Raw genomic sequence first — 21,982 nt, 5'->3', positions numbered from 1 at the left:
ATTCAGTTTCAGTGCTGTTGACAGCTACTTAGACAGCTGAGGGCTGAAAGAAAAGGGTGTGCAGCGCCCAAACAGGAGAGGAACAAACCTACATGATAAAATGCAACCTTTTTCTTACATTGACTTCTATCTTCTGATGAAGAAATCTTACAGTGGATTTCATATCTCCTTGACAGAAGGAACTGGTTTAAGAAACCTTAGAGTCATAGGAAGCATTTACTGTGTATGATTCAAAACATCAGGAAAACTTTAAAGTTGCCTAACTCCTCTCTCCAGACTCTACAATTTCTACAATTTTCTGGAAAGAAAATAGAGTATTGTGCAAATATTGGTCTCTAGACTGGACTCGATTTGTAATTAAAAGTTCTCATTGTGTCTTTCCACTTCTGTCGCCCCAGGGTACTCTCTTAACACCCTCAAGTCAGAGGATCAGTCTTCCCACTAGCATTATCAGACAGTTTCCTTTGGCACTGTGGAGAGGCACTGCTTCGATATAAATCCTCAGTAAGCAAAGAGAGGGTTTTTCTGTTATACCATATGAATCACTCCCATCAAACATACAATTTTAAAGCCCATTTTACAAAAGCAGTTTGCATTTCTTGATTTTTTTTTGCTAATATGAAAAAAAAAACTCTCTGACAATTATTTTTTTTCTTTTCGACATTCTAAACAAAAAGTCTTGTATTCCTTTTATCAAAGTGTTTCTCTTTGTCTTTACAAATTTTGACTGAAATCACATTTTAGGCATTTGAGATGGACATTAGGAGTTATAAAGAAAGTTATGTTCACACACATCTATATATATAAATTTCAAGCAAAAGACTTTGCATAACCTTTTGTAGTCTTCAGTACAGTTAATACTACCTTTCCTTCTTTCATACATAGGATATGCAGGATTGCATTACCAGCAAATCAGCATCTTTAATAAGCACACATTGAAGTAAATTTGGAGCAGCAGTTGCACAAGTTTAGGTTTCAGTAGAGTTATCCAGCAAAGAGCTTTATTTACCTGATTCTGCCTATTTCAGTAATACCCAATACGACAGACCAACAGCTCTTCAGCAGTATTTCACCTGCTGCCGTTTTGCTCTTGGGAGAAAGTTTCTTCATGTAATTCTGACCAATTTTCATAATCCTAACATAATTCTTCTTCAGTACCACCATTAGTGACTTCTCCTAAATGAGGAATTTCCTTTGGACTCATTTTGATTTCTTGCCCTATTTTGTAAAGATTATCAAACGTATTTGAATTTCCATTTCTGTTTCCTGGTAATACACAAATATTTATTAAAGTAGACTATTTGTATTTTTTTAAAAAAAATCCACCAGGCCTCTTCCAAAACAGCCCCTATGCTCTCTCAGCAGAATATATACTACTGGTATGTAATAATATTGTCCTATTACATAAAAGTAGGTATTTAGTGGTTTCCATACAGTTCAAAATTTTGTTAAGGAAAAAATATATCAATTATGAGAATTAATATACCATATCAAATTGAGTTTCATGTTATCAGCTCCAGTGTTTGATGAAATGTAGATTCAACACTATTTTAGAGGGAAATAATGTTATGATCTTCGTAAATAAACCAATGAGAAAATAGCACGAAACAACATACTAGCATTAAAGCACCATTACGTCAGAAATTTCACTGAGAAGTTGTTCATTTCATTTAAATATATAGAGTGGCAATCACTTTTTATGCTGTCCTTCCATGCACTGAAGAAACTGCTTGTGAAATATGCTTGATATTTCTGAACAGTTAAGTTAGTAATATCTTTTTGTAGCAATTCATTTTATTTCCATATTACTAAATGATGTACTGAGAAGTGAAAATGATTAAACTTAAATGTCACATTAAAGTTAATGCTATAGGACAGGCTGACACAGAAGAGTGAGCACAGCATAAAGATTTGTGAACTATTTATTCTAGAAAAGAAAACCAAATTCTTTATTGTATGTTCATGCTGCAGATAGTGAAGAGGTTCAAGTATTTTATTTTAAACATAGTCCTGCAGCTGGGCTGGGGCAATCCTAAGCACAGACACAGGTTAGGCTGAGAATGGACTGAAAGCAGCCCTGAGGAAAAGGACCTGGGGGCATTGGTTGAGGAAAAGTTCGACTTCAGATGGCAGTGTGGGCTTGCAGCCCAGTAAGCCCCCCGTACCTTGGGCTGCACCAACAGCAGCGTGGGCAGCAGGCAAGGGAGGGGATTGTGCCCCTCTGCTCTGCTCTCGTGGGACCCCACCTGCAGCCTGCGCTCAGCTCTGGGCCCCCAGCACAAGAAGGACATGGAAGTATTAGAATGAGTCCAGAGGAGGGCCACAAAGATGATCAGAGGGCTGGAGCACCTCTCCTGCGAAGACAGCCTGAGGGAGTTGGGGTTGTTCAGCCTGAAGAAGAGAAGGCCCCAGGGTGACCTCATTGCGGCCTGCCAGGGCCTGAAGGGGGCTACAGGAAAGCTGGGGAGGGACTCTGTCAAGGAGTGGAGTGATAGGACAAGGGGTAATGGTTTTAAACTGAAAGAGAGTTAGGTTTAGATCAGATATTAGGAAGAAATTCTTTATTCTGAGAGTGGTGAGGCCCTGGCCCAGATTGCCCAGAGAAGCTGTGGCAGCCCCCTCCCTGGAGATGTTCAAGGCCAGGCTGGATGGGGCCTTGGACAACCTGGTGTGGTGGGAGGTGCCCCTGCCATGGCAGGTGGGTAGAACCAGATGGTCTTTAAGGTCCCTTCCAACCCAAAGCACTTTATCATTCTATGATAAACAAATATATATCTATGGTTTAAAAAAAAATAGAATGTATAAACATCTTATGCCATTGCTAAGAATAAACAAAATCAAACATGTTTGCTCTCATTATTAAATGTGTTTTCAGACATGATGGTAAATTAAAACAGATTAAAGTATCAGTTCTGGACAGTACCTGAGCCAAATATTGGTGAGTTGGATTTGATGCGGCACACAAGAGGTTAATGTCAGGGTGAGCATTCAGTGGGCAAACAAAAACATAATTCATTTTGTGCTATGGAGAACCCTAATGATGCCATGTTACAAATGAGACACTGAAAAAAGACCATTAACCACTGTTGTGGTTTAACCCGGCTGGCAGCTAAACACCACACAACCGTTTGCTCACCCTCCCCCCTCCCTCTCTGGGATGGGGGAGAGAAACGGGAAAGTGAAGCCTGCGAGTTGAGATAAAGACAGTTTATTAAGACAGGAATATAATAATAACAACAATAATAATAGTGATAATGATAATAGTATTAATAATAATAATGTGTAAGAAAACAAGTGATGCACAACGCAATTGCTCACCACCCGCTGACCGATGCCCAGCCTATCCCCGAGCAGCCGGCCCCCCACCCCAGCCAGCCACCCCTATATATTGTTTAGCATGACGTCAGATGGTATGGAATACCCCTTTGGCCAGTTTGGGTCAGCTGTCCTGGGTCTGTCCCCTCCCAGCTCCTGCTGCACCCCCAGCCTGCTCGCTGGCAGGACAGAGCGAGAAGCTGAAAAGTCCTTGGCCTGGTGTAAACACTGCTCTGCAACAATTAAAACATCAGCATGTTATCAGCGCTCTTCTCATCTGTTATAAATGACTGAGTCCCAAATAGGATTACAATCAAAGTTTACAATTTATTAAACGAATAGAGGCAAGCAAACAGCGCTGGGTGCGCCGGGAGTCTCTGCTCCCCCAGGACGCACACCTGTTACGTAAGGCGGCTGGTTTTGATGCTCCTAGGCTAATACATATTCATTACTACTTCTAGAAGAGGCAGGGTTATTATAATTGGTTTCCCGAATCCGAAGTCCTCCCAGGTGCACCTGCTTATCAGTCTCTGTTAGTCTTTCGGGGGCCGCTCAGACGGGGAGGCTCATATTCTTCCTCCTTATCTAGTGGTCTCTTGGCCAGCTGTCAGAAGTTACTGCACGTCCGTGCAGTCAGCAGTTTTTCTCTGAAGAAATCCCTTTGTTCTCTTCTCGCCTAAACCCAGGCCTCAATGTTAACCCTTCAAACCCCTTAGTGGCACGAATTGCTGGACCATTCCTTACATCATCCTAATCCAAAACATAGCACCCTACCAGCTACTATGAGGAAAAATTAACTCTGTCCTAACTGGAACCAGGACAACTACTAATAAAAATGATGAAGGGCTGTAAAACTTCTCAGGAGTTTTAGTACTATCCTTTGGTATCATCTCAAATAATCTGTGGCCTAGTGGACAAATTGCTCTGGGATACTGAAGAACTTTTCTCCTGCCATTAATCTTTAACCTCCAACCAAGGCGTATTTGCAGACAATTTACAGCCATTTGTGCTGTTGTCAGGTTATCTTAAATTGCCCTCCTGCGCTCAGGGTTCATTCCCTTCCCATACATACAGAGGCCAGGTCATAAGGACTTCTCATTAGTAACAGTATTCTATCCCTCCTTAACTACAAAACACTAAAAATTAAATTTAGAAGCAGTATGTATTGGAATAATTTATCATAAAGTGAACAACATGATAATTTTCTTGGGCAATGTGTCAGTTTTTTCGGATCAGATGCGTTTTCACTTACACATTTAAGATGACAGCAAACAAAAGGTAAGCTTGAATAGAAAAAATAGCTTTATGCAAATATACTATTTCAAGTCCTGTACGCTGAAATACTACAAAATTCTTAGGTTAAATGTCTCCTTTATGTAAGCATGAAAAACTATCAAAATAGCCACTTGCCCTTTTCTGGTACTTGGAAACTGAAGGGATGCAAGACATGGACTCCTGATGGCTCTTGAACAGGAGACCTTTATTGCTATTTTTCACCACTACATATACTTTCCCCGTAGCCCCACATGCTGTCCATGTGCCCGAATCTGTCAATTGGCCACTGCCCAAAGTTCATCTTTAACACTGTAGCCAATTTACTTTACCTCGACCTTGCTCAAGTTTTTGATTCTACCGCTGTTTTCCTCATTATCTCTAACTCAGGGACGTACGAAACAGCACAAAGCTCCCTGCAAATTCCTTTCCCACAATTCCCCCCTTTTTATTTTCAATCAACCAAATGCTTTCGATAGATTTTTCTATCAATCACTGCAGACACTGCAATAAGCAAGGTACAATAAGCAACAGGGTGAAAATCACAAGCAGAATTACGATTGTAAAGTAGCGTGCCTACTAGAATCTACATCAGTCAACAAGCCACTGAGTGCTAGGGATGTTGCTTCACAGCGATGCTGCATCTCACTCGCACAGCACAATCACGCAAAGAGGCCTCTTGCACTTCTCATTCATACCACAAAAAAATATCACTTAAAATAATCTGTCCACAGCTTCAGGAGGTCCTTGTCTACTCCCGTGGTGAGTGGCTGAGAGTGGAGATCCCTCCGAGGAAAATGCTCGGGGTGCACCTAGGGGCATCCGTTCCACAGTCAATCCCACAGCTGAGCAGAGTGGCTCCTGGTGCAAGGAAGGATGCTATGATAGTTTTGTATAATTACAGCAAAGAGATGCATTGCAATAAGGAGCAAGTGTGGAGTTGACCATATGTTTCATGATTTGTTTTTTTGCCTGAGCAATTAAACCTTACACATGCTGTTGCTGTTTCACATCCCAGGATATCTAATTCCTGTGGCTCTAGGGGCACTTGTGGCAAGTAGACAGTCCAGTCTTTGTTATCAGCCAGGTTCCCCACCAGACATGTCGTGAATCGGTTGTTAGCACCAGGCCAGGACAGGCACATCGCTTCTTGTCCTGTCATGTTGGCAAGGGTGACCCAGATGCTTTGGCATGGCTGGATGGAGACCCAGGGCTGGCAACAACCGATGACAGCTGCGATTGTGAGGAGGGGACCAACCATGGCCTTACCCCCCTTGCTGGTACCCATCTTGGTCCGTGACCTGTGGAGACACAAGCATACTCTTGACCCCAAGTTATTAGAGGCTGGGGTCCCTCCCAAAGACCTGTATTTAAATTTTTTACTATTACTAAGGCCTGCTCTGACTGTGGCACCCGTGACAGTGCAGAATTCATATTTTTGTAATGTTTTACTATGGGCAGTACCTCTTTGTGAGGAAAGGGTAATGATAGGTGAGTCATTACGTGAAGTGCCTTTCCCAACCTGTTCTGTGGTGTTTCCTGGGTGTCTCTCCCTTTTTGTTTATTTGGCAGTGTTTTCAAGGTGTGATGTGTGTGCTCGACAATAGCTTGACCCGTGGGGGAATGAGGAATGCCTGTGATGTGTCGGATACCCCAAGTTTGAAAAAAGGTTTGAAGGGAGTGACTACCATAGGCGGGGCTACTGTCGGGTTTTATTTCTTTTGAGATGCCTAGCACCACAAAAGCAACACAGAAGTGAGCCTGGACATGGCGACTAGATTCACCCACCGCAACTGTCACCCAAATAGCATGAGAGAAAATATCTACCGATACGTGAACATATTTCAAGTGACCAAATTCTGGAATATGCGTTCCATCGGTCCGCCATAACTGTAAGGACCGTAGACCTCTATGGTTTACAATTAAAGACAGGGTCAAAAGATGTTGTTGACAGTCATGACATGTTTGGACAATCAATCTGGCGTCAGTGATCGATACAGTGAATTGTTTCGCCAAGACTTTGGCGGATTGATGGAAAAAGGCATGGGATAACTGAGCTTGCTCCAGCACCTTAGGCACCAGGGCAGTCAGGGTCATATTAGTTAGCTGGTCAGTGTGTGTGTTACCCTCTGCAAAATTACCAGGTAACATGGTGTGGCTCTGCATGTGAATAATACAATACAGGTGCACTCGCTGCTCTATCAAAAATAACAGCTCTTTAAATTTTAGAAACAATTTTTCCTTTGGGATATGTCTCAAATGTGCCCTCTCAATGTGCTGAGCAACACCTACAGCATATTGTGAGTCCGATACAATATTCAAAAGTACTTTTTTTTCCTTTTTTTTCCTCTTTTTTTTTCCTTTTTAATTTTCTGGCTGCAATGTCCTCAATCACTGCATTGATTCATCGCAAATCATGCAGTAATCTCCATTTCCTGCTCTTCTTCTTGATAACAAACACTGGTGAATTCCATAGGCTGTTTGTCGGAACAATATGTCCTTGTTGGAGCTGTTCTCGAACCAAGTCCTGCAGACTACTGCTCAGAAAAGAATCAGTTGAGCAATTCTAGTTCCCTTTGGTATTGACAATGGTGGAGACAGTGTCCAAGCCATAGTTTGGATTTGTCCATTATAATCGGCATCAATTATCCCCAGTAAAACAAACAATCCGGTGAAAGTTGTACTTGATCGTCCTAGCAGCAATACACTACAGTCATTCCCAATTGGTCCTTTGACATTAAATGGAATTTTATGAACGTGAGTACACCGCAACGTGGCGTCTGTTACTGTGGAGGCATCTACTCTGGCACTCCCTCTGGTTCTTGCTGAAGGGTGTCCACAGTGGTAACCGTGGCAGCGAGGTTGCAGTGTGGAACCCTGCTCCACCGCGGTACTCCATGGGCTGCAGGGGGACAGCCTGCTTCACCATGGTCCTCGCCACAGGCCGCAGGGGACTTCTGCTCCGGCGCCTGGAGCACCTCTCCCCCTCCTCCTTCACCGACCTTGGCACCTGCAAGGCTGTTTCTCACTCCTCTCCCTCTCCCAGCTGCTGTGTGGCGCAGTGTTTTTTTCTTTTTTTTTTTTCTTCTTTTCTCTTTCTTACATCTGCTCTCACAGAGGCTCAAACAACATTGCTTATTGGCTCAGCTCTGGTCAGCAGCAGGGCCCTTACCAAACGTGGGGCAGCTTTTAGATTCTTCTCACAGAAGCCACCCCTATGGCCTCCTGCTACCAATACCCTGCCACGTAAACCCACTACATTCCAATATACTCTTACTTTACAATTATCACAATCTTCACAAACTTCACTTACATCAAAAAAAAAAAGAATTCCCCACACCAAAATAAATATAACATCATAACAACACTGACAAGGTGGACAATTTACACACACACCACCCCTCCTCCCTTCACCACACTAATATGAAACATATTCCTCACAATTGCTGCTTTCTTAAATTCTTCACAACTATTACATTCATAAAAAAAATCCAGTCCATGTTTTGCCCGTTACTTCTCTCGACTATCATCCTTATCTCAAATTCCTCGAGCCCCATGTTGGGCGAATAAAAACCATAAGAAGTTATCACGGATTTGGGGTAGGAGGTTTAAAGAAACCAATCTTCCAGCAGTATCAGACAATAAATGGCACAGAAACTATAGTAATGCTGAGTCATACTGGAGCAAACAATTTGTGAATAGCATATGCCAACAGAAATGTGCTTGTGCCAGCAGCCCTTTTAGATTGCAGCGATGATTCACTGAAACCAGGTTTGAAAAGAACTGCAGTCATGTCCACACCACTTGACACAGCCGGGTAGAAGATTCCTAGAGATACTGATGAAATTCCAACATGGAACGAAACCCCTACAGCACCACATTCTTTGAAAACTTTTTTCAGCTGCTGGGATTTATTGAGCTTGTGTTCACCGCTGAGATCTGTGGCTGCCTTTTCAGGGGATCCACCCCTATCCTTGGCCGAGCTGCCGGCGGCGGCCCGCAGCGCCAGCAGAGGGGCCGGCGGGCTGGGGGGGCGCAGCCCGGGGCGGGTGGGCAGCGGCGGCGGCGGTCGGCGGCGAGCGGGGAGGCGGCGGCGGCGCTTGCGGCCGTGCGGGCTGTCGCGGAGCGCGGGCGGCGCGCGGCTCTGGCCGGCCTCGGAGGGCAGACGGAGCGGGGACCCGCGGGGCCGCGGGCCCGGGCGCAGCAGCAGGCGGAACACGGCAGCGCCCGGTGCGCGCGGGCGGGCGCCCAAACCGGAGAAACGCATCAGGCGGCGGCTGGGCGGGCGGGCGGGCGCCCGGACCTGACAACGGGGCGAGCGGCGGCGCTGGCGGCAATCGTACGGCACCAACAATGGACCAGTCATAACATTTCCTAACGATGACTGAGTAAACGGTGCGTGTAACCCATATGTAGTCACAGTCTTTCTTAATTCTTTAATTAGGTCCCAGTGGAAGGCATTATATTCATTTGGACCGCTGGGTCGCACCTGTATCGGGAAAGCCGTTCCTACCGGGTCCCCGTCCCTTAGCGCTTCCCGGCGCACCAGCTCCCCTCGTTCCCGCGGGCCGAAAGCTCGGGCCCGCAGGGAGGCGTTATGGGGGCAGGCAAGGCGGGAGCCGAGGGGCTCAGCGGGCAGGGGCCCTCTTCCTTGTCATCCCCCAGGTCTATCAAATTGCACTGCTCTGGTGACCTTGCAGGCTCTGATCTCGGTTCGGCTGCTGTTATTGCCTGGGCAGGGGCGTTCTGTACTTCCTTTTCTGCCTGCCACGATCTTAAAGTCTCTGTCACCAGCCGCCACGTAGTCATCACCTCAGCAGCATTAGTATCCCCACTGGACGCTGCTTCCCATATTTTTTCCCCCACTTGGTCCCAAGTTTTTACATCAAATACTGTGGAAGCCAGTGAGGGGAACCCTTGTTTTCGCAAAAATTTCAATAATAGCTTTATCTCAAACGGATCAGATTTTACTCCCCTGTCCATTAGGAGTTGCGTTAGTAGTTTCACTATAGCCTCTTCCTCTGCCAAAAGGCTAGCTCCTTGATCAATGCCCAGCCGCTCACCTGTCCTTCAGGTGATGTCCCGGGGTTGAAGCTGCAGTCCAGCTGCGAGCTTGATTCGTTTGGCTAGGTTCCCTTCAGACGCTCGTGCAGCGCTGCTCCTCCCCTGTCACGTCGGGGTCACCATTTGAAGGGATGCAAGACATGGACTTCTGATGGCTCTTGAACAGGAGACCTTTATTGCCATTTTTCACCACTACATATACTTTCTCCGTAGCCCCACGTGCTGTCCACACGCCCGAGTCTGTCATACAATTGGTTAGAGACCCTCAGACACACGCCTCGAGCCAGCCAGCAATTGGCCACTGCTCAAAGCTCATCTTTAACACTGTAGCCAATTTACTTTACCTCGAGCTTGCTCAAGTTTTTGGTTCTACCGCTGTTTTCCTCATTATCTCTAACTCAGGGAGATGCGAAACAGCACAAAGCTCCCTGCGAATTCCTTTCCCACAGGAAACAAAATTACTTTTCACATCATTTTTTTCTTCAATTCAGAAATGTTAAACTACTTTCATGAGATCCAAGTACATTTTCTTTACATCCAGCATGGGTATGATTTTAGTTAGCTTCCCCAGAGAAAAGTTACATTAAGTATGAGGCAGAAGAAACCCACTAAACTGCTCTTCTGGACAACCTACCAGGGGAGGAAGAACAGAAACCAAGAGTGAAAACTGCCTGCATGCTGAGAAGGAAATTTGGTTGAGGACTGCCCCTTAGATGCTCAGCATCATGGCAACCAATTAATCTGTGACAAATTTTTTGAAGTATTCTCCTTGTGACAACAATTACATGGTCTCATGTCAAACATGTATGTCAATATATGTCCTACGAACAAATAGTTAAGTGTTCTGGATAAAATCATATCCTTATTGCTTGCAGATGCATTACGAAAGAAGAGAGCTTCAGGGGGTAAGTTCTGAAGCAGGCATTCTTACCACCTGTCCTATCCCACCATAAACCCATCCACATGGCTGGAAGGTTTCTACTGGAACATTTCTGTAATGCAGCACTAAACTACATGTGAACAAGGTTACCTTCCATCAAGCAAGGGAAAACATTTTCCTAGCAAGAAAGCTTTTGTAACCACTTCAAGGTATTTGATCTGACAACTGACTAAATTTGCATGAAACCACCTTTTCCCTCCTATTATTTGTTACAGGGCTTTGTTATTTCTGTGCTGCATTCCTGGAAATTCATGAGTCTGCATTAACAATATCTCTGGGAGGTCTATGAGGGCTGCAAACCCAGGCTTACACAACTGCCTTACAAGAACTAATAACAAGCTGCTATCACCAGACTTCGTTATATATATGACTGACCACTTAGAGAGGTGTTTCAAGTACACCAGCAGTTTTTGACCTTTCTTGACTACCCTCTGACTTTTAATCAAAAACAAGTAAATGTCACATTTCTCTTATTTAATATTTATACACTCAACAGCTAGCGACTTATTTTGCATCTTAATTGCTCTCTTTGTAATTCTAAGATGTGCAGTAAAACCTATAAACTCCCAATTTTCAAAATGAATGGCAGAAACATAGTGTAAGAAATAATTAAATCTCAACAAGCTGAATCCAACGAAACTGCCACAGAACAGCACAAAAGCTGTAAGTTAACAGCACCTCTTAAAATGCTCTTTTACAAGCCAGGAGAGTCACAATCCTCTCTCTAGTAAACAGAGCAATCCTTGATGAAAGCTCAAGATTTCTTGATATTTTCTGTTTAAAGATATTTTTTTTCCTGTGGTAAAGATAAGTGTGGATTTTTCTTTCTTTCTTTCTTTCTTCTCATACCTATATAAGCACCTTTGAAATTCAAGGGAGCTCTCAGCAGTACATTTTCAAGCCTTAAATTACCATCTGAGGTACATATATGTCAATACTTGTCCATAGAGAAAGGAGATTGACTTAGCTCTGTATGATCTAGACAGCATAAATTTAGTAAGAGACCACGGAAAATATGACAATTTACACCACCAAAGAACCTGTCTGCACTAGGCTGTTGCCCTGCTTTAAATGTTAGAGATGCTTGATGTAGTATTTCATCAAGTGACACTGGACTTTTTACATACATGTTTTTGCATGCATGTACATACATATATACGTACAAATAGATTTCTTATATTTAGCTATATAACTGAGAATTTGCCAAGTATCAGTATTCTAAGGCTGAAATATTATCAAAAACATTTCTGCTTGGATAGTACTTCCACAAGAAATTCATATGACAACTCAGTAAGGTCTTCCATAAATCACAGCAGTTTATGCTACGGCATATAATTGTATTAGTCTTATGTAGCATTTTTACGGCTAAGCAGTAAGAAGAAATGTTACAAACATAAATGGCATCCCCTGTAGACAGAAAAGCTATATTGAAAGTGAAGTACTAAAATGGTGCCATTTTCACATATTCTCTGCCTCTCAAAAAGGAAGAATTCATTATCGGATATTCTCAATGGGATTCCAATAGTAATAACAGTATATTTTTGCATTCATCACTCATCTGCCATTGGAGGAGAACTACTAAAGATTAAGAAGGCTGAGGCATGGCTTTAAAAGAGAATGTATAAGAGAAGTGCATATGAAAGCAAACTTTTACACATGAACAGAAAATTGCAGGTTCCTTGAACATGTTTTAGCCCTGACTTTCTATAGTGCAGCCTGAAAGATCATTTTCCTATTTCACAAGGCAGCTCCCTAGCTGCTATACCTGCTATTAACAGAGCCTCACCAAGAGCTAGGACACCTTCACTTGAATTCTGCTACCTTTTCCCTTTATGCTTTAAGATCTTCTGAACAAATGAAGTCATTACTAATTTCAGGAAGTTGGAGTACCCTTGTTTAAACAGTGTACTGATATAATCATTTGCTATTCCCTCAACGTAACCACGTATTTAATTTTGTGATTTAGAACAACTGAAAACTCTCCCAATCTTGCATTAAACTCTCTAACATGGTCCAAGCTTTGCTGCATCTGAGTTGCTTATGGATGTTCTTGCTAGTTCTCATTTTTCTAGTTTATAGCTCCAGCTACATGGCAGTCATTCAGTAGCAGTTCTTCTCTAACACAAGCTACCTGACTTCAGTTACACAGGCATTCCCAATTCACATTTGTTCTTGTTATTTTTCATTTATTTCTAAAAAATAAAAAAAAAAAAAGAAAGAAAAGCAATTTCCAACTGGCCTTAATATCAACACATGAACCCATTTCTTACATTGCTCAATGGAGATATTTCTCCAAACCTTGCTCCCATTGTGTCTTACATTGCCTATTTCACTGTCTTACATTGCCTATTACATCCTATTTATAACCCCCTTTTGCTGTGACCATTCAAAGAAGAGCTCAGCAGCTTTGTCTGCTCATTGCCTCCTATTCTGGCCGAGCTCACTGACACCTCTTGGTCTCTCTCCATCATCATCACTTTCACACGTGTGACTACATCACAGAGTATTACACACACACAAAAAAAAAAAACTACTAATTTTTAATTAGTTCATTTGAGTATTGGAAACAATACAGTTGTGGCTTTATCAGGCTCAACAGAATGAAGAAGTAGGTGAAGTGCAGAGAACGTGTACCCTTTTACTTCCATTGTAATCCATTTGGGACATGCAGCAAATTTGCATTTTCTCTGTATCTCATACATCTGAGTCTTGATCTTTGACTTAACATTATGATACTAAAATTAAACAGTAAATACATACTAAATATTCGAGCAGCACCACCTAGCTGTTCAAAAATTAAAGCAAGACTGTAATAAGCCCTAGTTCTCTTTATGGTTCAGAATACACATATATAAATAAGTATTTCTGGCAGTGAAGCATTCACCTTCATGGATCTTTGATGGAGACGGTGCAGTCTGTTATTTAACAGAGCTCTTTAGAATCATAGGGGGCTGGAAGTACACAGCCTTTCTTGCTTTGTCTGTAATCAGAACTGCCCACAGTGCTTCATCTTCAGCTATTTTCTCTCTCCAAACACCAGGCTTCCAGTTATCTCCTGTAAGGTATCCCATAAGAAGGTCTGTGATTAACATCCAGACTATCTTATAACACAGCATGAGACAGTAAAGAAACACACTTCTTTGATTATTAATCAAAGCATACACCTTTCCATTTTTATAACTGATTAATAACTGTATGTCTCTAACCACTGTTATTAATTTCTAATCTCTATCAATATATGTCTCTGAACACCAAGCACAAGACACTTTACTAACATTCAAAGTTACCAAACTTTGAGGCACTATTAGTACAACAGAAAGCACAGACTTTGAGTGATTGGATTTTTGGAAAAGATAATGTTGAACTTGCTCAAAGTATGATAGAGACCTACCCTGAAATAAATGACCTCAATAAACATACCCACAGCTAAGAAACCAAAGGATCCTGCAGAGTTTTGTGACTTTGCTCTTTTCAGCATTGCAGTCATGAGACTGTGAATTTTGTCTCCTTTTGAGACAAAAAAGGCCATTGGTAGTCAGAATGAGAATAAGATGAGCGTTTCGTTTACATCCTGCATTGAGCAGGCTTAAGTCAAGGTGACATTAGGTTTCACTCAAATATTTTTCTTGAATAAAGTATGTCTCTTTTTCAAATAGGATTTACAAAAATAATTTCACAATTAGCATCATAAAGATGTGACACAATATACATACATTTAATACATTTAAAACAACTTTGTCTTGAAACAAAGAAAAATTACTTGTCTCCTTCAGGCTCTGGTTTACTTTGCAATTATTTGAGATGACCACTGCTAAAGCTTGCCTGTTTATGTATTCATTTTTTCTAATAGAAGGTTGCTACTGACCACTTACATGGTAACAAAAGAAAAAGCATAGCTACCTTCTCACTGTGACCTTGAAACCTGGAAAGCAGAATACATTTGAATAATTTAACTATGCATAGCATCTGATTTTGAAAATGCTGAAGTCATGTAAATGCTGATTAGATTTTTGGCTAAGTAAATCCTGTCTACTTGCACGTAATAATCTGTCCACTTCTGTTGCACAGGTCTTTTCAATTACACCATATTACGACAAAAATATAAATATATGCACATAATATGCATATGAATTACCCACACAGTGCTGTATTAATGTGCATGTTTCTATATTCAAAAGCAAAAACTTTACTTCCATAGACAAATTATAGCAATACACTCACCCTGCTGTATTATTTTCAAACTCAAGGACTGAAAAAGTCCTTGAAAAGAAATGCCAGCAAGAAAAGTCATGAAGTTTGTGCCCACCACATAAGGAAATTGTCATCTCTAAAGGGAAAGGGTTGCATATATCTTAACAAAATATATATAAATATTAAACTGCGTGTGGTACTAGACCTTTCACAAGGGGTTTGTGACTGCAAACAGCTATGACAACAACCAGCTCTTCCCATGAAAGCTCTGCTGCTAAGGTTGGCTTTGAGAACTAGGGATCCCTCACCAGCTGCCACCTGCATTGCAGCACTGAGATTTGCCTCAGAGCTGCCAGGAAAGAACAAGGAACCTATACCCACTCTCAGACCCTGATCCAAGCAAGAGACCTTGGGGACAGTTGGAAAGGGTCCCTTTCATTTCACAAGTTCTATCAAGGCTTTTCTTAAATACAAACTGAACGGCATTGAAAATGTAAAGTCGCTTCTTTCTCACAAAAAACTGAGCTACAGTCAACACTTAAAAAAAAAATCATCTGACTGGTTGGCAAATACAAGTTTTTACACTGAAGAAAGAGGTGATCTGTACCTGGTAAGCAAAGAGTATCTACCATTAGTCCCTTCGAGTATTTTCTTATGCTTACGAACTTCCTTAAAAGGCTGACAGAGGTCAGTTTTCTCCAACCCAAAGCCTCTGAAAGTGAAATTAGCATTTTTTCCTTAGACTCCTATACAATATACAGGACTGAAGAGCAAATAACAACGTAATGACATGAATAATAAAGGCAAAATGCTCTGGGGGAAGAAAAAAGCCCTTGGCTGTCATCTTACCAGGTTTCTTTTGCCTTCCCTATAAGGAAAAGAACTTCAGTTATGCTGACAGAAAATAAATTACTATGTTGATCACCATTATCAGAGGCTGTTGAAGGATGAAATTTTCTAGTGGCTAAACTATTCAATACAGCTAAGAAAGGACCAAGTGTGTTGCATAGCTCATCCCAATATACAGGATGACTTTGGGGCTGTATCATTATTTTCAGCAGCTGTAGAGCACTGAGCAGAGAATGCCAGTAGCTTAGGCATTCTCTCTGCTTATTTATTAGATGTGAGCAGAACTGTTCCAATGCAGTTTTAACCTCATAGTGAAATGGCAACTTAGGGAGATCTCTTTCAAAATTCATCTTTCATGATCTGCATGCAATTCTGCACCACAGCAGAATTCTTATAGGAAATAAAATCACTATGCATCATCTTTAGGTAACAATGCAGGTGTTTTAAAGTGCCTACAGCCTCTCAATAGAGCGCCTTGCTGGCCATGCCTTGAAAATCTGGTGTAGGAATGTTGCTAATGCTAAATAATGGTACTGCAGATTTCTTTTTTTTAAACAAAACAAAACTATGAACTATGCTTTGAGGCTAATGACTAGAAAGTTTCCTTAGAGTGGACTATAATAGAAGGGCAGCAGAATCTTTCTCTACAGAACACTTTGACATTGAACTAATTTTTAGCCCACTGTGTACAGCAAAAAATATATGTTGACTAGCATGGTATATTTATGACAGAAGACTGTCTTCTACTACTATGAAAATGGTTCCATCACTATAATGTGAGAGGTACTACTGTTCCTGTAGCATGGGGAGAAAATAAGAACATAAAGCAACTAATCAAATATCCACATTTATATGGCTATCTCACCTTGCTGCTGCTAAATTGCGATACAAACATATTTGGTCTGCTTTAATAGAAAAGATCAAGCATAATTTAATAGCTTTTTGAATTTATCCTAATCTTCAAATGAAATATGTTGAGTTATAATTGTGTGATATACTTCTTACTTTTCTTGTAACGTAATAGAACAATGAACTGGGCTCCAGGAGACCTGATAATTCAGTTCCTACCATTGGACTAAAGGTTCATCTATAACAAAATGTTTTCCAAGTCTGAAAACATGGCTCTTTACTTAGTGAGGTACTCGGGGATGTTAACAGCTTATAGTCAGGGAAGCTACTGGATTGATAATAGCCTATTAAAAGAATCATATTGTTCACTCTATGTAAAGCATGGTACCAGCAAAATCAAGCCAATGCTCCCTGAAAACTTCTCACTTCAGCCCCGAAGAAACTTTACCTTGTGTATTCTGATCATCTTTTTCCCTTATACATTTTTTTTGGCTTTTGGCACACCATGGAAGGGTGCAGTGAGATGATTTGACAGCATATCATTTACTAAAAGTTGGCAGAAGTTTTTAAGTTACATACAGAGCAAAGAATATCAGTTGGAAAGACCAAGAAACCACAGAATGGTAACTGTACACAGCATGTTTCCCCTGCATAATTAATATTACAACTGAATTTTCACATCATTGTAGTAACTTTTCACATCCTCTTCCTGCCAGAAGAGATACACGGTACCCAAGAGTAATGTGTTAATTTTAGTCTTGAAAATGAGGGATAAACTCCTAAGCAAGTTGCAATGCAGGCACCATTCATGCACATATCTATATTGATGCACAGATACTGTGAAGGGCACATTAAAATGTATAGCATTGCAGATAACTTAATAGTTCAAATGCAAATTAATTATACTATTATCTGTCCTTGGAATGTTGCAAAACTGATGTACTCCCCAATGTGAAAGTGAGTTTTGCAACAGTTTGTGGACATATTCCTTGTACACGTGTAGGCATATTCTTAGCTTTCAGATCTGTCTCTTAATTTGACAAACATGGCCTGTTTTTCTAGCTTGTCAGGATTAAGTACTTGCTTTGTTTTAAAAATAAAAGTAAAGAAAAAAAAATACCCACAGTCACTTCTCCAGGAATTTTCTCATTTCTTGCATTATGAGCTCATACAGATACCTCAAATTTGTACAATGTTTAATCACAGATTCCTTGACAGGTACCATATCTTTCTCAAATGTCACAGACTGAGAAATTGGAAATAGCAGAAATAACCCTATCCCCCTTCTAGATGTTTGCTCTTGTAACCTAAATATTTCCCCTTTCCTTCTCTTCCCCATCACTTGAGTGTTAGTTCAAGGAGAGAAGCACTGGCATAATAATTTCAATTTTCAAAAACGACCTGCTATATAATCAGCTACTAACTTCAACATGTCTGATGAAAAATTTTCCAAAGACAATGGCACCTACTAAATAGTATATAAATGTCAACGTTACCTCACATACAGCATTCTGAGAGCCAGGTGTCCAATGCTTTGTCCTACAGTCAACCAAGCAGAGGGCAGGGTAATGCAACTGAGCCTGGTAGCCAGGTCACATTCAACAACCCAAGTATTTTTACATAAATCCAGTAGACTAAATTTACTACTGATCTATGCCAATTTTTATCCTGTTTAAGATGAAACAATCTGCTGTGAACAGCTTACATTTACTCAGGGTATTGCAACTGGCACACCTTTGTGCCAGTGAACAAATTTGAGCACGTTAATTAATACAGGATACAATCTTATCCCCCCCAAATCAATTCTCACTAAGGTGACATAACCTTATTGACCTCAGCACTGGTTTGCTGGGACTATAATCAATTCCGGATGAGCAGAGACTCTGAGAAATCTTTTGGTTTTGACCAGATCGAAATATCTTAGTACATATACAAACGTCAGGACTGTTTTGATCCTGCTGACAAGAAAAAAAAAAAAAACAAAGGTGTCTTTCCTTATAAGAGGGGATCCTCAAGTCTCTCAGGGCTATCTTGATGCTCGCAACACTAGTTCCCACCTGCAGCCAGGGAATGCTCTCCAGCGAGTAAAGCACATGAGCATCATCCACTGAAATATCTCCTTTAATTTTCCTGATACTTTCCAGCTGTTGATGTAGATTGATTTAATACTTCACCTTAAATTTATCTTTATTATTGATATACAGGAATATTGTCCAAAACACAATTCAAGATTAATCTTAATGGCTTCTTGCCAGCAAGCCACATGGACATTTTGCAAGACAAAATGTACAATAACTGTTCTTGAGCAATTTCCCTTTTCCTGCCCAGTATTTCAAAGCATGATCAGGGACCCACTGGTGACCAAATGAATGAAGTACATTAAAAGTCTCTGGTTGAAAGCAGTCAGAATGGCTTTACTGGAAAATAAATGAATTTTAAATAGAGCAAAAATACACACATCATGCCACTATATTTTATGTTTTTCCCTTGTAGACTAACTCAATCAAGAATAAACTAATAAATAAACAAGGTCCCTGGAAAACATTGTCATTTGTTTTATTTTAAAATATCATTGTGATCTTGGATTTTGTTTGTTTTGGTTTTGTTGTTATTGGTGTGCTTTTTTTTTTCTTTAGCAGAGAAAATCAAAGTTATCACAAAGATCATGCCTTTTGTGAAAGCATATGACTTTTGCAATATGAGACCCCTGCGCACAATTCCATGGGAAGGTATATTGTCCTTCCCACTCATTTACTTAGGCTGTCAGCCAGTTCTAAGTCTATCAGGCACACAGCCTACACAAATTATGAGTTTACACAATAAACACCATCTTCTTTCACTCTGTGTAAATACAGATTTATTACGTTATGTGCTGGCTGCAGTTTTTTAAGCCGGTGTCAGTTTTATTATATGGCAAAACAACACAAAATAATCTCTGTGTTTATTTGACTGTATCACTAACTATCATTTACTCTAGAGGACACTTCTCTAGGCCTCACCTTTGTTATTCACAGCAGAAAACTGACAGAATCTTGCCATGATATTTGGAAATATTGTTCCCTTTTAACAGCCTTATATAAGCAAATCAAACAGCACTTAAGGACACTGAGCAACAGAAGTTCTGATGTCAAGCTGAAACCGTACATTTTAAGAATTTGACATCTATCACTTTTTAGCAATTTCAGTAGAAGACAGCCTTTGTTCCCAGAATCCTAGACTTCTGAGCTGAAAAGAGCAAATCCTACCTTAACTTACAGAATGTAAAATTAATTTTGAAATGAGATGTAAACAGCAATTCATAGCATAATAGGATAACAATATGCCAACGTGATATTTTCAGAATAATACACACATTTGCAGGTGGGTAGGAAACAAGATGGAGGTAATCATATACCTGACTGCATGTGTAGTTCAGTGTAGTCAACCACAAGGAAGCAATTTATTTTTGCTGCTGCACTGAAGGAGAATTGGCTTATTTATTACTTACTATGAAAAAGCACTGGCATAATTTAAGAAAATACATACTTTCTATTAGTAAATAACATTTCATGAATATTAATATGTCTTCACTTTTCAAATGATAAATTCTGCTTCACACAAGATTACCAATGCTTTTCATTTCTCTAGATATCAATTGTCTAAACTGTATTAATATGAATGACATGATTTCATGTAATTGTTCAGTTAAATGAAAAACCATATTTGGCCAAAAAGGCTAATGTCTTTCAGCTACATCACAGCAGATATTATCACTAGCACTTAATGGCTATTAGCATGATGCAAAGTATATTAAATTTAAACAATGTGCTAGGTTGCAGGAGATCTCCCTAAAACAGCTGGTGGGGTTATGGTTTGGTTCCTTTGCAATATGATCACTAGTTTGTCAATGAAATCAACGTACACATTTATTTTTAGCATCTTCAAGATGCATATCCTTCAAACATGTTTTCAGTAGACAGAAACAGCAGCCCCCTACCCCGGTCCCTTTTATTTAGGCATCACACTGCTCCGACATACACTCTGTCTTGAGATAAATGTTTATGACTATGCAATCTTTTTTTTTTTTTCCCTTCTCCCAGACCAGACCTATCTAAGGAACTAAGGATAATACAACAGTCTCTAAGAGCACATATGTCCCCATTAGTTTTAACACTCAAACCCTTTATGAACCAAACCCCTGTCCCTGAAATCCCAAATCCCAACTGCTGCTTTAGTTCGTGCCCTGAAGGCCCATGTATAGATGAGATGAGTTCCTCCTCTTGTTCATCACAACCCAAGACTCCTCAAGGACATCACAACTGCAGATGGTGATCCCAGATATTCCTGCAGTGGACTTACGTACTCTAAACTGGTCAGTGTTTTGATCGTTGGGACTTCTGATAGGTGCGAGGACGTCCCAGCTCCAGGTCAGGTGGCCTTCCCAGCAGAAGCTCCAACTCCAACTTGTTTCCCGTGCTGTTGTATGACACTCTCTGGTCAGCCTCATCTGGTGTCTAACAAAGCTTTCTCTTTCCTGGAGAGATAAGTTTGAGATGCTACTGGGGTGGTAGAAGTGATGGATAACCCCCTTGGAGGGATGACCTCCATTCCCAGTAGACGTTAGAGCAGGAGCTACTTTACTATGAGAGCCAAGTCCAAAGCTTCTCTAATGAGCTTGATCAATGACAGTTGTTCTTCTCTTCTCCTAAACAGTGACAGCAGCAGAATGCTTTTCCATTTCACCACTGAATAATGACTAAAGAACTTCATAGAGAGCACTGCCTCTTTTAGATGGTGGGATGGTGGATAAGGAAGAACAAACATCAAAATGGATGTTTGCCAGAAAGCCTTTTGGTTGCACAGTCCCTACTGCCAAGGTAGACTTCATCCTGTGCGCAGTGAGAATGTAGCCAAATATCTACCATGGGCACAAAATATGAAAATAGAGAAAAAGTAGCAGCACATAAAGGTCACTTTACTGCACAGATGGTAAAAGCAATACAGAATATGTGACTGGCCATTTTGCTTAACTAACAGGCACCTAGAATCATACAATATCCCAAGTTGGAAGGGACCCGTAAGGACCATCAAGTTCAACTCCTGGCACCGCACAGGTCTACCCAAAAGTTTAGACCATATGACTAAGCGCACAGTCCAATCGCTTCTTAAATTCAGACTGGCTTGGTGCAGCGACTACTTCACTGGGAAGCCTGTTCCAGAGTGCGACCACCCTCTCAGTGAAGAACCTCTTCCTGATGTCCAGCCTAAACCTCCCCTGCCTCAGCTTAACACCGTTCCCACGGGTCCTATCACTGGTGATTACAGAGAACAGGTCACCTGCCTCTCCACTCCCCCTCATGAGGAAGTTGTAGACTGCAATGAGGTCCCCCTTCAGCCTCCTCTTCTCCAGGCTGAACAGGCCCAGTGACCTCAGCTGCTCCTCATATGTCTTCCCCTCTAGGCCCTTCACCATCTTTGATCACCATCTTTCACCATCACCTGATAAATCTAGCAGAGTCATGA

The 21,982-nt window shown here is 41.1% G+C and overlaps 1 protein-coding gene across 24 annotated transcripts in view; it reads right to left on the bottom strand.

Annotated features, from left to right (window-relative positions):
• LOC310881225 (uncharacterized protein) overlaps nucleotides 1-21,982 on the bottom strand; it is a gene marked incomplete at its 5' end in the record, with an annotated part of 330,228 nt that overhangs the window by 201,359 nt on the left and 106,887 nt on the right. For 15 of the 24 annotated variants that reach the window (XR_014572216.1, XR_014572217.1, XR_014572218.1 and 12 more), the window contains 2 exons: nucleotides 8,672-13,646; nucleotides 20,823-20,993. Of the gene's footprint in view, nucleotides 1-3,318; nucleotides 5,889-8,671; nucleotides 13,647-17,976; nucleotides 18,295-20,818; nucleotides 20,994-21,982 lie in introns of those variants that run through there. The other 9 variants (XR_014572237.1, XR_014572238.1, XR_014572219.1 and 6 more) reach the window with 6 other exon arrangements.

The sequence above is a fragment of the Anser anser genome (assembly GCF_964211835.1).
Source record: "Anser anser genome assembly, chromosome: 14".
Classification (NCBI taxonomy): Eukaryota; Metazoa; Chordata; class Aves; order Anseriformes; family Anatidae; genus Anser; species Anser anser.
The sequence above is the reverse complement of the archived record's forward strand: the minus strand, read 5'-3'. Positions and strand labels throughout refer to the sequence as shown.